At 42.4% G+C, this 15344-nt stretch overlaps 1 protein-coding gene and 1 pseudogene across 1 annotated transcript in view; both read right to left on the bottom strand.

Annotated features, from left to right (window-relative positions):
- Positions 1-15344, bottom strand: part of LOC126253663 (uncharacterized) — a 405400-nt gene that overhangs the window by 21597 nt on the left and 368459 nt on the right. The gene's annotated exons all lie outside the window — the stretch shown is intronic.
- LOC126254073 (5S ribosomal RNA) lies at positions 6646-6763 on the bottom strand (annotated as a pseudogene).

The following is a 15344-nucleotide window of genomic DNA, read 5'->3' as shown; positions in this document are numbered from 1 at the left end:
GTGAGACAGGGTTGTAGCCTCTCCCCGATGTTATTCAATCTGTATATTGAGCAAGCAGTAAAGGAAACAAAAGAAAAATTCGGAGTAGGTATTAAAATTCATGGAGAAGAAGTAAAAACTTTGAGGTTCGCCGATGATATTGTAATTCTGTCAGAGACAGCAAAGGACTTGGAAGAGCAGTTGAACGGAATGGACAGTGTCTTGAAAGTAGGATATAAGATGAACATCAACAAAAGCAAAACGAGGATAATGGAATGTAGTCAAATTAAATCGGGTGATGCTGAGGGAATAAGATTAGGAAATGAGACACTTAAAGTAGTAAAGGAGTTTTGCTATTTAGGGAGTAAAATAACTGATGATGGTCGAAGTAGAGAGGATATAAAATGTAGACTGGCAATGGCAAGGAAATCGTTTCTGAAGAAGAGAAATTTGTTAACATCGAATATAGATTTAAGTGTCAGGAAGTCGTTTCTGAAAGTATTTGTATGGAGTGTAGCCATGTATGGAAGTGAAACATGGACGATAACCAATTTGGACAAGAAGAGAATAGAAGCTTTCGAAATGTGGTGCTACAGAAGAATGCTGAAGATAAGGTGGGTAGATCACGTAACTAATGAGGAGGTATTGAATAGGATTGGGGAGAAGAGAAGTTTGTGGCACAACTTGAGTAGAAGAAGGGATCGGTTGGTAGGACATGTTTTGAGGCATCAAGGGATCACAAATTTAGCATTGGAGGGCAGCGTGGAGGGTAAAAATCGTAGAGGGAGACCAAGAGATCAATACACTAAGCAGATTCAGAAGGATGTAGGTTGCAGTAGGTACTGGGAGATGAAGAAGCTTGCACAGGATAGAGCAGCATGGAGAGCTGCATCAAACCAGTCTCGGGACTGAAGACCACTGAAGCTGAAGAAATGTTTATGACGTCATATCTCCTAAACTGTGTCTCGTATGATGGTATGCAGGGTTACATGAAGTCCGGGAATGCTCTCGATTATTTATTCCACAAGAACCAAACATTGTACATATATGACACAGACATCAGTTTGAAGAGAAACCCTGAATTCTTTTTTTATGTACGAGGTGCGACAATAAAGTAATGGTTCAAATGGTTCAAATGGCTCTGAGCACTATCGGACTCAACTGCTGAGGTCATAAGTCCCCTAGAACTTAGAACTACTTAAACCTAACTAACCTAAGGACAACACACACATCCAAGCCCGAGGCAGGATTCGAACCTGCGACCGTAGCGGTCGCGCAGTTCCAGACTGTAGCGCCAGAACCGCTCGGCCACCAGCGGCCGGCAATAAAGTAATGAGACTGATTTTCTTTACAAGATGTGGCAACCCTGCAGGCTTGCGTAGGCACAATATCTTTGACCTTGGTCTATAAGCTGCTCCTAGTCCAAGCGGCACATCGATGCAGCTGATCAGTTGTGAGTTGTGCTGTAATAAGTTAACACGTGTTTGTGTCTCTCGTCACGGAAATGGAACCACATAATATTGCGCAACGGTATGCCATTTCATTTTGTGTTAAATTGGATGAAAACGTGACGACAACTTACGGTAAGCTTCAGAAGGCTTTTGGAGAGGAGGTTATGACAAGTGCTCAAGTTTTTCGTTGGCATAAAATGTTTAGTGAAGGCAGAACGAATGTTGAAGATGAAGACTGCAGTGGACGACCATCGACCTCACCGACGGATGTCAACTTGGCCAGGGTGCGTGAACTCGTACGATCTGATCGAAGATTATCCGTGAAAATGATTGCAGATGAAATGAAAATCAATTGAACAACGGTGCGTCTAATAATAACTGAAGATCTTGGTATGAGAAAGATTTGTGCAAAAATGATCCCCAAAAATCTCACACCACAACAGCGAGAAACACGGAAAATTGTGGCAGCCGATCTGTTTGAGCAAACGGAAATCAATCCAGAATTGTTGAGCCGTGTTATCACTGGTGATGAAAGTTGGTTTTTTCAGTACGATCCAGAGATAAAACGCCAAAAGTTGCAATGGTGCTCAAAGGGATCACCCAGACCAAAAAAAGCTCGCACGTCAAGGTCAAAAGTGACATGCATGCTTGTGTGCTTCTTTGATTCCAAGGGAATTGTTCATAAAGAGTGGGTGCCTCCTGGACAAACAGTTAACCAATATTACTACAAAGAAACTTTAGAAAGACTTCGTAAAAGAGTTCATCGTGTCCTTGCCGGCATTGCTGATAATTGGATCCTGCATCACGATAATGCGCCATCCCATACTGCTCTGTCAGTACAGCAATTTTTAACCTCAATACAAATTTCGGTACTACCACAGCCACCTTATTGACCAGATGACGCTCCATGCGACTTTTTTTCTATTTCCAAGAGTCAAAGTGGCTACCAAGGGACATCATTTTCAAACAACACGAGATGTCCAGAAATCTGTGACGAGGGTCTTGGAGGATATTACAGAAGATGAGTTCCAGAAATGTTACCATCAACGGCAGAAGCGCTGGAGAAAGTGTGCGCAATCAGAAGGGAACTACTTTGAAGGAGACATCACTAAGCTTGACTAAAACGGTCATTTGCCGATAGTCAGCGCTAGTCGCGAACATGGCGAGTTCATGTGCGGAGCGAGCTTTCTGTGTGTTGGAGTTCGACTAAAACAAGTGTGCTACAGCTGTTCAACGGATGTTTAGAACCAAGTACGGTAAGATAGCCACCAACAAGGAAGGCCATTTACCACCGACACAACAAATTCGTTACGACGTGTTGCATGTGCCCGGCAAAGAGAAGCGGACGTCCCAGTGTGAGTGAAGTGAATGTGGAGCGCGTACGACAGAACATTCATGAGGAGTGCAAAGAAATCGGTGCGTACCTCCTCTTCCATTGGCTCCTTTCCCCCCTCCCACTTCACTTTTCCTCTCTTCCCCCCCCTTTTTTTCCCGTCATCTGACCAGTTTCCCCCACCTTCTCTCGGGTGTGGTATGTCATATTTGTGCCAACTTTTTAGTGCAGTGTTTAAGTGAGTGTTCAGTGTTGTGCGTCTTTCCACAGTGTTGCGAACGGAAATCATGCTGACAAACTGCCTATTGGCTTCTGTCTCGGGTTCTTCGGCCGACGTTCATCTAATGATTTTTCTGACGTTTCGCCAGCACGAGTGGCTGGCATTGTCAAAGCTTCACCCTCCATTGCCGGTGGTGAACTGGAGCCGAGTTCGCGGCCGCAGACTATATGTACCTGGCGCGCCAACGTCCAAGGGCTTCTCCGCGGTCATTTCCGGTGCGGTTCTCCTCTTGCTACCTGCGACGGTCGTTCGCTGCAGTACGGGAAGCCAGGATCCGTTTACCTTAAGGCTTTCCTCTTTCTTGTTCAAACTGTTCGCGTGTTTTTGTATTTCTACAGCTTCTCTGAACAAGCGCGTGTGATAGTGGTTCTCTACAGCCAGAACTTCCGTGTCGGCGAATTTTATTACGTGGTCGGTCTCATTCAGTGCGTGTTCTGCGACGGCCGATTTCTCCACCTGCCCCAACCTGCAATGTCGCTTATGCTCCTTGATCCTGGTGTTAATGGATCGTCCAGTCATCCCGACATAAACTTTTCCGCATGTGCATGGTATGCGGTATATTCCCGACATTGAAAGTGGGTGTCTTTTCTCCTTCGCCGATCTAAGACACTCTTTGATCTTCCTTGTCGGTTTGAAGATCGTCTTTACGCCATGTTTGCGCAATATACGGCCGATTCTGTCCGTCACTCTGGGAATGTATGGCAGAAAGGCCGTACCCGACATTTCTTTTTCTGGTTCCTTACTTCGCCGAGTGTTTGGCTCAGTTACACTTCTAATATAATTTGTGGAGTACCCATTGCTCCTCAGGACTGTTTCCAGGTGTTGCATTTCTCGTTTGAGGTGTTGCGGCTCACATATTCGTCCTGCTCTCGTTACGAGCGTACTAATCATGCCCCTTTTCTGGCTCGGGTGGTGGTTTGACAGTTTGTGCAGGTATCGGTCCGTGTGAGTCGGTTTTCGATACACGCTGTGTCCCAGGTTTTCACCGTCCCTTGTGACCAGCACATCTAGAAATGGCAGTTTCTTGTCCTTTTCTACTTCCATGGTAAATGTTATGTTGGCATGGAGGCTGTTCAAGTGTCTTAGGAAGTCACCGAGCTGTTCTTCACCATGGCTCCACACCACGAAAGTATCATCGACGTACCTGTACCACACCTTAGGTTTGCAAGTGGCCGAGTCCAGTGCCTGTGCTTCGAATTGTTCCATGAAGAAGTTGGCCACCACTGGACTGAGAGGACTACCCATGGCGACGCCTTCCAGCTGTTCGTAGAAGTCGCCATTCCACGTGAAATAGCTCGTGGTGAGACATGCATGGAAGAGCTTTCTGATGTCTAGCGGGAAAATGGAACCGATGTGCTCCAGAGCGTCACTGAGTGGCACTTTCGTAAATAACGAAACAACATCAAAGCTGACCAGGATGTCGTTTGGTGCAAGTTTCAGTCGCTGGGTGTGCCTTTTATATCTCTTGCGAACAGAACCCAGACTGTCGCCGTGTTTTTTGTCTGTCTATTATTTTTCTGCTTCCTGTGTATTTTATTTGCATCATCAACCCTGTGTTTTATGTTTTAAGCTCCAGCATTTTCTGCCATTTTACCTGTGAGTCACCGATTTTACCGCCAACTGTTATTATTTTTTTTTATCTTCATCTTTTTAAAACAAATTCTGTAGGCTGAAGAGCGGCGTAATAAGCTGCTGCCAGCCCGCCCCCTTAAGGGGGAATCGAAACTCATAAAGGAAAAAAAAAATCGGTGCGTCATGCCTTCCGTGAACTCGAAATGGCTCCAATGACAGTGTGGAAAGTCCTGCGACAGAAGCTGTCTGTGAAACCATTCAAATCGGAGCTAGTGCAGAAAGCTCAATGACGACGACAAAGACAAGCATTTTGAGTTTTGGTGGCAGTTGCAACAACTGAATGAGGATGGGGATGGCCTTGTTGATTGTAAAACAAACTTTCAGAGTTTCTCTTCAAAATTACGGCGAGAAAGGAAGAATGAATTAATTGTTGGTGTTAATAGCGATCATCCTTCTTTACCTGCTCTGCATTACTGCAGATGACGTGTCACTGAGCACATTTGTTCTGTGCATGCAGCACACGTGAGGCGCCTAGTTGTTTCCACTGCACTGTGGGGAATACGAAGGTTCTGTTACAGTTCACTAACCTGCTGTCTTCAAGTTGATGTCCCCAGCGCAGAAAACAGCACGCAGGTCGTAGGTTCTGTATCTTGAGGCTGAAACTGACTTTCAGCGAGGTTCTGTTCTGAAATAATGTATCACTTCTTTGGGATGCTGCTCGCGTCTTTTAATATAGCCACACGAGAAGACTACATGGTCTTAATACAACACCTTCTGATACAGCAAAGTACATGATCAAACACAATGTTTACGAAAATTTATCTTTACACTATTTGTGGCACGTGTCTGTGCCTCATGACTACCGGAGTGAATCTTTTAATACTGAATACTGGCAAATACGTCCTGCCACAGACAACATGACTGTACATCTCGACTGCCTAATCCAGAGTGACGAACAGGAACTTAAATAAAAATTGGAAACACATCCTACGACAGACAACGTGTCTGTTCTTCTCGACTGGCTAATCCAGAGTGACGAACAGCCCAAAAAACTTCGCGCGCCATACAAGAAAAGGGGTGACCCGAAGGCTTCCGAAGTGCTTCGTCTGCAATTTCGTCAGTATTTTGGTTTGATTTAAATTGTTTTAATAATTCTAAAATGACTGATCGATAGCCAGCTGTTGAGAGATATTTGTATTAAAAAGTGAAGTCATTCCAATGAGTAGTTTAACTAATAATAATAACTATACTTTAACGTTTTGGCGCCCTTGCTCCGACCACAGCAGCCAATCACAGAGCAGTAGCATTATGCAGGCGGTCTTTCTCACGGGAATGGTACCGAATCTAACGTCTGTCACAGGTACCTCACACCACATTTCGTCATCTATATACTTCTTGCATCTCCACTGCTCTGGGGACAACTTTTCGAGCCTAATATGATGGCTGACTAAGTCAGAAATATTGCAAAATGCAATATGTATGACATCTGTACAATGTTTAATTCTTGTGAAATAAGTAATAGAAAGTGTTCCCGGACTTTATGTACACCCTGTACTTTAGCAGGTACGTTTAGTATTACATAGCGATACCGTCTGAAAAATGCATTGCCGTTAGAATTCGTTGTCAGGGAGTAATAAATTAAAACAATATGTTGGACGCTGAAGTATTATTCCATGAACAGTGAGAATGTAATAAGCCATAAATATTTTCGTTTGATTAATTTGTGTGTGGTGTGAGCAAGGAAAAGTTTCGAAGAGGTTTGAAATTGTGTGTGAAATTTGTTAGAAGGCGCTAAGTGTTCTCATTCTCAAATGTCGGATGAATATAAACCACTCCGTCTACAGACCACAAGTGGCCCATCGGGACCATCCGACCGCCGTGTCATCCTCACAGGAGAATGCAGATAGGAGGGGCGTGGGGTCAGCACACCGCTCTCCCGGTCGTTATGATGGTATTCTTGACGGAAGCCGCTACTATTCGGTCGAGTAGCTCCTCAATTGGCACCACGAGGCTGACTGCACCCCGAAAAATGGCAACAGCGCATGGCCACCTGGATGGTCACCCATCCAAATACCGACCACGCCCGACAGCGCTTAACTTCGGTGACCTCACGGGAACCGGTGTATGCACTGCGGCAAGGCCGTTGCCATCGGATGAGTATAGTCGGGGAAATTTGCGCGCCTTGGGTTAAGCTATAGCTAAATACCGGGTGATCAAAAAGTAAGTATAAATTTGAAAACTTAATAAACCACGGAATAATATAGATAGAAAGGTAAAAATTGATACACATGCATGGAATGACATGGGGTTTTATTAGAAAAAAAATTGCTAGACGCGTGAAAGATCTCTTGCGCGCGTCGTTTGGTGATGATTGTGTGCCGGCCGTAGTGGCCGTGCGGTTCTAGGCGCTACAGTCTGGAACCGCGCGACCGCTACGGTCGCAGGTTCCAATCCTGTCTCGGCATGGATGTGTGTGATCTCCTTTGGTTAGGTAATTTTAAGTAGTTCTAAGTTCTAGGGCACTGATGACCTCAGAAGTTAATTCCCATAGTGCGCAGAGCCATTTGAACCATTTGATGATTGTGTGCTCAGCCGCCACTTTCGTCACGCTTGGCCTCCCAGGTCCCCAGACCTCAGTCCGTGCGATTATTGGCTTTGGGGTTACCTGAAGTCGCAAGTGTATCGTGATCGACCGACATCTCTAGGGATGCTGAAAGACAACATCCGACGCCAATGCCTCACCATAACTCCGGACATGCTTTACAGTGCTGTTCACAACATTATTCCTCGACTACAGCTATTGTTGAGGAATGTTGGTGGACATATTGAGCATTTCCTGTGAAGAACATCACCTTTGCTTTGCCTTACTTTGTTATGCTAATTATTGCTATTCTGATCAGATGAAGGGCCATCTGTCGGACATTTTTTGAACGTTTGTATTTTTTTGGTTCTAATAAAACCGCATGTCATTCCAAGCATGTGTCCCCCAAGTCCTTTTGTATTCCCCTCCTCTGCGTACCCCACTCCCTGTCGCGTCCGCCCCCCACCCCTCTTATGGGTCCTCATCCTCCCTCAGCTCCTTTCCCGGTTCCCCCCTTCGCTTTTACTCTCCTTTCCCCCTTTTTTGTTTTCCCATCATCTGTCCAGTTTCCCCGCAACTGCTCTCGGCTGTGGTATGTCACATTTGCCAACTTTTTAGTGCAGTGTTCCAGTGACTATTCAGTGTTGTTCGTCTTTCTCGTGTTGCGAACAGAAACCATGCTGTCGCTAGGTGTGAATTTTATGTCTTTTGCGAACAGAATCCAGACTGTCGCCGTGTTTTTTAATTGTCTGTCTATTGTTTTACCTGTCTGCTTCGTATGTATTTTATTAGCATTCTCATCCCTCTGTTCTTTGTTTTAAGTTCCACGATTTCTTTTCGCCATGTTACTCTTTAAGTCTCCGATTTTATCGCCTGTTTTCATTATTTATTCTCTTCATCTTTCTCACAAATCCTGTAGGCTGAAGAGCGGCATACTAAGCTGCTGCCAGCCCGCCCCCTTCGGGGGGAATTGAAATTCAATTAAAAAAAAAAGCATGTGTTTCAATTTGTACCTGTCTATCTACATTATTCCGTGATTTATTCACTTTTCAAATTTCTACTGACTTTTTGATCACCCAGTATTTACACAGTTTGCAACTTCAATACTTGACTTATCGTGTTAAACCTTTAACGTAATGTTATAGCTCTTAATGATTAGATTATGAGAGCATTTTAAATTTTTAGAATCGGTCAATAATTATGTGAGATACTGAAAATCAAGAAATTGTTGCCCCTGGTAGCCGTTAGGTAGGCAAACTGCAATCGAGGATTTGTCACCGCTTTAGCTTTTTAGGAATGCAGATCGTCGAGCAGATAATGGAAACGTAGGACTTTGAATTTACACGCGTCTGCTTGTCTACTTTGACTAGCGAGCACTAGGGGTAGATATAGTCCTTACATTCGCCACCGAGATACGGGCTCGATATTTGCCGACGATGGGTGAGTATCTGGCAAAGCGCGCGGGGTTTGCACAAGTGATAAAGCCTCGTCCGGATCCCGGCTGGGCTTAACAGTTCGGCCCTGCTGACTCAGGCGGATTGCAAGCGGTCTGTGGTGGCGGAGTTTGTTTAGGCGGCGCTGAAGCCGCTCGGGGAAGGGCAGTTTGAGACCGGCGATCCGCTGGGGTGGACGACAACCATGTGGAGTCGTAACTCGTGCGCACTCCCCACGATCACGGTGCGGTGAGTACGCAAGGAGCAGTTCGCGATGCGTGTGTGGTGCGTGAACAATGAGCGTGTACGTCTGAGAGAGAGAGACAGAGCGCGCGCGCTCGTTGAAAACAGTAACACTGAAACTCTTGTCGATAATTTATTGATATTTCGGTGAAATGGCCATGTGATGAACATTCTGGGTTGTCGATCTACAAGCAGCAAAGTTTGAGACGTGACTGAAAAATAAACATACGATATGTTACTCAACTAATATTTATCACGAAGCGATTTTCGTCTTATAAGTTCATCATCAGTGGATAAATGACTAGCATCCACAACGGATCCTAGTGTGCAAGAAACCAAACCTGGAAAAGTAAAGATATTACCGCCACACTGAATCTTTGGTCATGGGATTCCGTGGAAAACGTCATACTGAGTGCCCGTCTCTTGTGTTATGTATGAGACATGTGGTAAAACTTACGTGGTGCAGCCCTCTCCCTCCCCCCGGCCGTTTTTGCATTTTTCGTAGTTTATGTGTAATATATATTCATAATATACACAAAATACTGGTCAGAAACTTGTTTATTATCTAATAAACGTTTCTTGAATTTTCCTTGTTTTTACAACGAAAAGTACGTTAAATATAGCAAGTGCGTTTAAATATGGCGCCAACGTAGGTATTGGGCTACGCTGCAGGCCAGTCTGTTACCGCAATGTTTATTTGGAGTTCACGTTCGCTTGTTTCGCCAGCTCAGAGCGAGATCATCACCTTTCATCATAACGTAGACCTCATACACTACAAATCAGCTGTAACAACAACCAAGATTTCAAAATGGGGTGGTGGGGAAGGGGGGCGCGTTTAGCATCACACTCCAGCGAAGTACTTTAGAATAGTTGGTGGCTTAGCTTGGAGCAACTATATAACGAAAGAAGTCGAGCGTGTAACTAATATATCTGATTAGACAACCGTTGACCGCAGTAGCTGAAATATACGTAACTTACTTATTTATTCGAATAACTCTGTTAGGGTACGACAAATCAACTTTGCTTTTGCTCCTCTATTTAATTTTTATTGTTCCCAGACTTCCTTTAGCCTTTGGGAGAATCGTCCCTTTTCTTCCTGGGTCTACTTCTATTTGCAGACGTCTTTCCTTTCTGAAAGCCTACGATTTTGTTGCTTCTCTAACATCGTATTCTGTTACCTGCTATGTACATTGTAATTCCACTGTTTTCCATGTCTATTTTTTTACTTTTTATTTTTTATTTTTATTTTTATTTTTTTTTCTCCCTCTTTTCCTCGTTACATCAATTAGTTTTCAATTTTCTACTACAGCTCTCTTTGATCTTAATTTGTATTCAGCATTACCATTGCTTTCATGTATTAATAATTTTCTTAGATTTCTTGGTTCAAGTATTACAAGTTTTTCATGGTACACATATCTTGTTTGTTTGCTTCTACTGCGTTCCAGGCCTTACCACTGTCTGACAGTGTCTTAGTTCTCAGTTTCAGGAAAAAGATTTTTTGCTATATACGTGTTTTGTCATATACAATACTCTTTCTCTTTTACGTACTCTATTTTGTATTTCTATCTTTTCTTTTGCATTACTCGTCGCCCATTCTCCCGGGTCCTTAAAACAGTTTAGATATTGTTAGGAATTTTAAGATTTTGGGAGCATCATTCATAATTATTGTTTCCAAATTTTTTTTCTGTTTATAGATTTAAAACAAATTTTCTTATAAATTTCCAGTACCCTTTACGTACGTTGTTTATTAGTCATGTTTACATGTTCTGAAGTAGGAATCTCTTTCCTTCCTTGTTACCAGAGGTTGAAGAAACACAGTCGCAATTTCACCCTGTGCGATTTTTGGCTTTTTCGGTATTTGCGTTCTTTGCTCTTCACTTGTCCAAAAGAGCGAAGATGCACCAAAGGAAAAAAAAAAGGTGGTTTCCTAAAAGAAAAATCGCGAAGGCTGAAACTACAATAAAGTTTCCGTTTTCTAAATGAAAGTGAAACGCGTCCAGTGTAAAACGCTCTTAAATTGCGGTACGCTTAAGAGAATAACAACAATAATAAAGATGATAACAAACTGATACATTGTAACTGCCCATGAAGGAGGGGTTCTTAGTGTTAATACTCTCCCACGCACGTGGATACGGATGCGGACACTGAATAGTTATTTTTGCTTCAGAACGGCACAAGTTGCAGTAGCCTATATGATTTTGTATTGAATGAGAACTTTTGCTAGATGACATTTACCCTATTCAGTTACACCATGCCGAGCCACTTAAGTATTGTAAGATAAGTGACACAAAACAGTAATGATGATCACTCGACTGGACGCCTCCTGCCTAGACATACCGAAAGATGCTGTGTTTTGGCAATGTATTCAGCTTTATAGGTTTGGTTGCTTGTGCGTGGTAGAAGCGCTTTAATAATAAGAAAAAAATAGTGGAGGAAATGCAATTTCTTCGCTTTTCAGCCTTAAATATGGACTAGATTACATGAAATATTTAAGACAGGAGGTTTCTGCGGACTCTTCTGTCATGTATTTTAGTTACTACAGACCTGTTATAATATGATGATTCCTATGGACATGAAACTTGGCGTGAGGTCCAACATAAAACATTTCACAATAAAAAAATTTTAAGGTATGTAAATGTACACTTCCATTTCAGTGCTTTTTTTTGTAATGCCAAACTATAACGTTTATCTCATATATTTCGTATTAACTCATGTTACGAGACATAATCCATCTTTACTCCTTTACAAATCTGAAGATGACAGCAAAATCTGTCGAAAATAGTTTTCTTAAATAAAGAAATATTTTAAGCGATCTAGGGAGCTGACTGTTTTTAGCAGGTAAAACAGATCGCTCCTTCAGTATTCTCAAAATGAGAAAATTCAAGCACTTAAATAAGGGATTTTTATACCAGAAGTGATGGAAAATTCATTATCATGTATTTTTTTGGGTTTAACTCATTTCTTCACAATTTCAGCGTAGAGATCACGGGCTGAATGGAACTTGGGATTGCGCTTACTTGGAGTGTAGGCCACGGTCTACACTCTATGTAGTGTATCCCGGGATCTAGGTTACGTTGAAAGGTGACAGTCCGACTGTAACTTTGCAAAGTCAACGAACGTGATGCATTCCAATCACGTAGTCGTGACTATACGAGTATGATAATACAAAACCATAATCCCCGGATGTTTGCAGGACATTAGCCGTAACATCCATCTGTAGCACTTCATATAGAGCGAAAAGTTGGAATTCAGAGCAATATGATTCGTTCATACCTTCTGCACATTGTCTCACGAATCAATACTTGAACTTTTCAGGAGCTGTAGCCGACCTCCTTAGTATGATATGTTTGTCGAAGTTGTTATGCCACAAGCAAGTATCAGCACCAGGCTTAACTTAAACCTCGGGGTACATACAAAATCACTGTCATCACATCCCCCATTCCACTAACAAGGGGAGGCCGCCAATTGTGAAATTCAGATTCGATTCATACTGCGCATAATAATAGCTCATGGCCAGAGGTGTAATGTGGCAAAGCACCAAGATGCACTTCTTAGCCGTTGTCGAGAAAATCGACAGTTAAAAGAAACCGTTGCCGTGAAATACTCTCTACGATTAATAATGTTCTACAGCGTCGTGGCGCAGCGGTAAACGCTCGGGTTCGTAATCTGAAGGTCGCCGGATCGAATCTCGCGCCCTGCAACCTTTTTTTTTGGTATTTGTTTTTTGTAATTCAGATATATATATATATAATTCCCGGCAATCAGTTGCAACAATTATGCATATAATAAGTCAAGATTTTAAACATGGCTGCAGCAGCAACTGTTAAAATTCTTCACAATAAAGGATGACAGCCAGAAACAGTTGCAGGATAGAATTTTTTTTTATTAAAATTCTTGACCACGGTTTCGGTACATATAAACATACCTTCATCAGAAGTAAAACTTCCTGAACAGAAAGACACATTCATTAGAAAAGCCATATCAACGAAAGTGAGAAACAGAAGCTTAAGTAACTGTGAAATTACTAAAGTAATACAGGCACAAAATCTTTAGTACTTACTAAAATTACATCATGCCATGGAGAATAATAAAATAATTATGCCAAAGGCGTCGTCAGTAATTTAAAACATCATCTCCATTTATACGACATGATACGTTTTATTATTAAGACAGAGTTTGAATTAACACAACCTTTAATATTTTTTGATGCGCTTATGTATGTATTTATAGATTTTAATATACGCGAGTCTTGCACATGCAAGTGCCCTCTCGCGGCGAAACAGTCTGCCTTAGTGCTTTCACACTCGTGTCTCAATAGTTCATAGGCGAAGCAACGGTGTTAAACTGTTCGCTATGATCTTGTGCCCATTACACATGTCGTATAAATGGAGATGATGTTTTAAATTACTGACGACGCCTTTGGCATAATTATTTTATTATTCCCCATGGCATGATGTAATTTTAGTAAGTACTAAAGATTTTGTGCCTGTATTACTTTAGTAATACCACTGTTACTTAAGCTTCTGTTTCTCACTTTCGTTGATATGGCTTTTCTAATGAATGTGTCTTTCTGTTCAGGAAGTTTTACTTCTGATGAAGGTATGTTTATATGTACCGAAACCGTGGTCAAGAATTTTAATAAAAAAAAAAATTCTATCCTGCAACTGTTTCTGGCTGTCATCCTTTATTGTGAAGGCATATAATAAGTTGTTGAAAGTCGTTTCTGGTGGAAAAACTGGCGACTTCGAACATCATTACGTTTTCCGCAAACAAAGTTGTATTTCACAAATGTTATTAATTGTCTTCATAATGTTAACCACGTATAGTTAACGATATTCCGAAACGAATACGTATAGCGTAAGTCAAACGTTCGAATTAGAACAGAGACCCCACGAACACAAATTTGCTGTGGCAGGTATGAAATATAAACTCCGTTACTCGCTCGTTACACTTGAAGGACAGATGTTGAATGGGGCGAAACGAGCAGCCGCATAACAGCGTAGTTGCCTGCTAACTTCGAAAGAAGGTAGTTGCGGTCCCTAGCGCAACTTGTAACATCGTCGAAAATCAGTGCGGACGTGAGAGCTTTGGTAGACCCTGTTAAACAAACGGAAAAATGGAGGCGGTACAATTGGAGAGCGATCCGCCTTCACCAACATGCATAAGCAATTCATTAATAGTTTTTATATATATATATATATATATATATATTTGAATTACAAAAAACTAATAAAAAAATTGCATGGCGCGAGATTCGATCCGGCGACCTTCGGATTACGAACCCGAGCGCTTACCGCTGCGCCACGACGCTGTAGAACAGTATTAATCGTAGAGAGTATTTCACGGCAACGGTTTCTTTTAACTGTCGATGTTCTCGACAACGGCTGAGAAGTGCATCTTGGTGCTTCGCCACATTACACCTCTGGCCATGAGCTTTTATTATGCGCAGTATGAATCGAATCTGAATTTCACAATTGGCGGCCTCCCCTTGTAAGTAATACCAAAGGAAAATAAAGATTTTGTATATTTTTCGCTATCTCTGTAAGACGAAAGAATTTCAATCGCATATAGACTCTCTCTTCTGGCCTGCACACAACCCGATAGAGGCTCCACCACTGCCCATAGATGCAGCTGCCGTTTCGTTCCGCCTGAATAATTGTATTTGTGGCTGTATCTATTTATGACATCAGATGTATTCCAGACCACAATGGTCAATAAAGAAAGACTAAGTAAATGCAAAAAATGCAGGGAAATGTGATTGTGAGCTTTCTTTTTAATTTGATTTCATTTACTTTATACTTGAAATTATCTGATTGTACATTTTAAGGTTGGTGAAGGCAGGTGAATGTTATGTCTACAGTTATTTTGTACGTGTATAAATTTACACATGTTAAGTGTGATAGAAACTGTCCGCTACCGATATGACTTTGTTTTATCGTAAACACGACCGGTTTCTGGAAACCATACCACACTGTCACGTCCCTCCGTTCCATACTACAGTCTGGTGTCTATGGCATTGACCACCTCGCAGGTGACTACTAAATTTGTACACTTGAAGATGGAAATACGTAGATTGGTACTTAAATAGTGGCAACTACTTATTCACAACCGATACAAACGAGTTACATGTTTGCACCTGTTACTGTCCTTTAAAGTCACCAGCGTTGTGTAGAGTTCGTTGCCAGCGATGTGAAAGGCGTAGTATACCGTTAGCGGAGCCTGTTCTGTTGATGGTGCGAATGGAGCGGTCTGCTGCCTGTTGAATCTCTGGAACAGTTCTGAAGCGAATGCCACGAAATGATTCCTTCGTCTTCGGAATCAAATCAGTCACAAGGACTGAAGTCGTATTACTGTTCGTTTTTGGAGCATCACCAGCGACCAGCTATGCGAAGCAAGCGGCGACGCTTTCCGCGCAACCCACCCATCATTTGGCACGACAATGCGCGGGCACATACAGCGCAAGCTGTGGCTG

Source organism: Schistocerca nitens, chromosome 4 (assembly GCF_023898315.1).
Source record: "Schistocerca nitens isolate TAMUIC-IGC-003100 chromosome 4, iqSchNite1.1, whole genome shotgun sequence".
NCBI classification, from domain to species: Eukaryota; Metazoa; Arthropoda; class Insecta; order Orthoptera; family Acrididae; genus Schistocerca; species Schistocerca nitens.
Note: the sequence above shows the minus strand (reverse complement) of the source record. Positions and strands in the feature narration are given on the sequence as shown.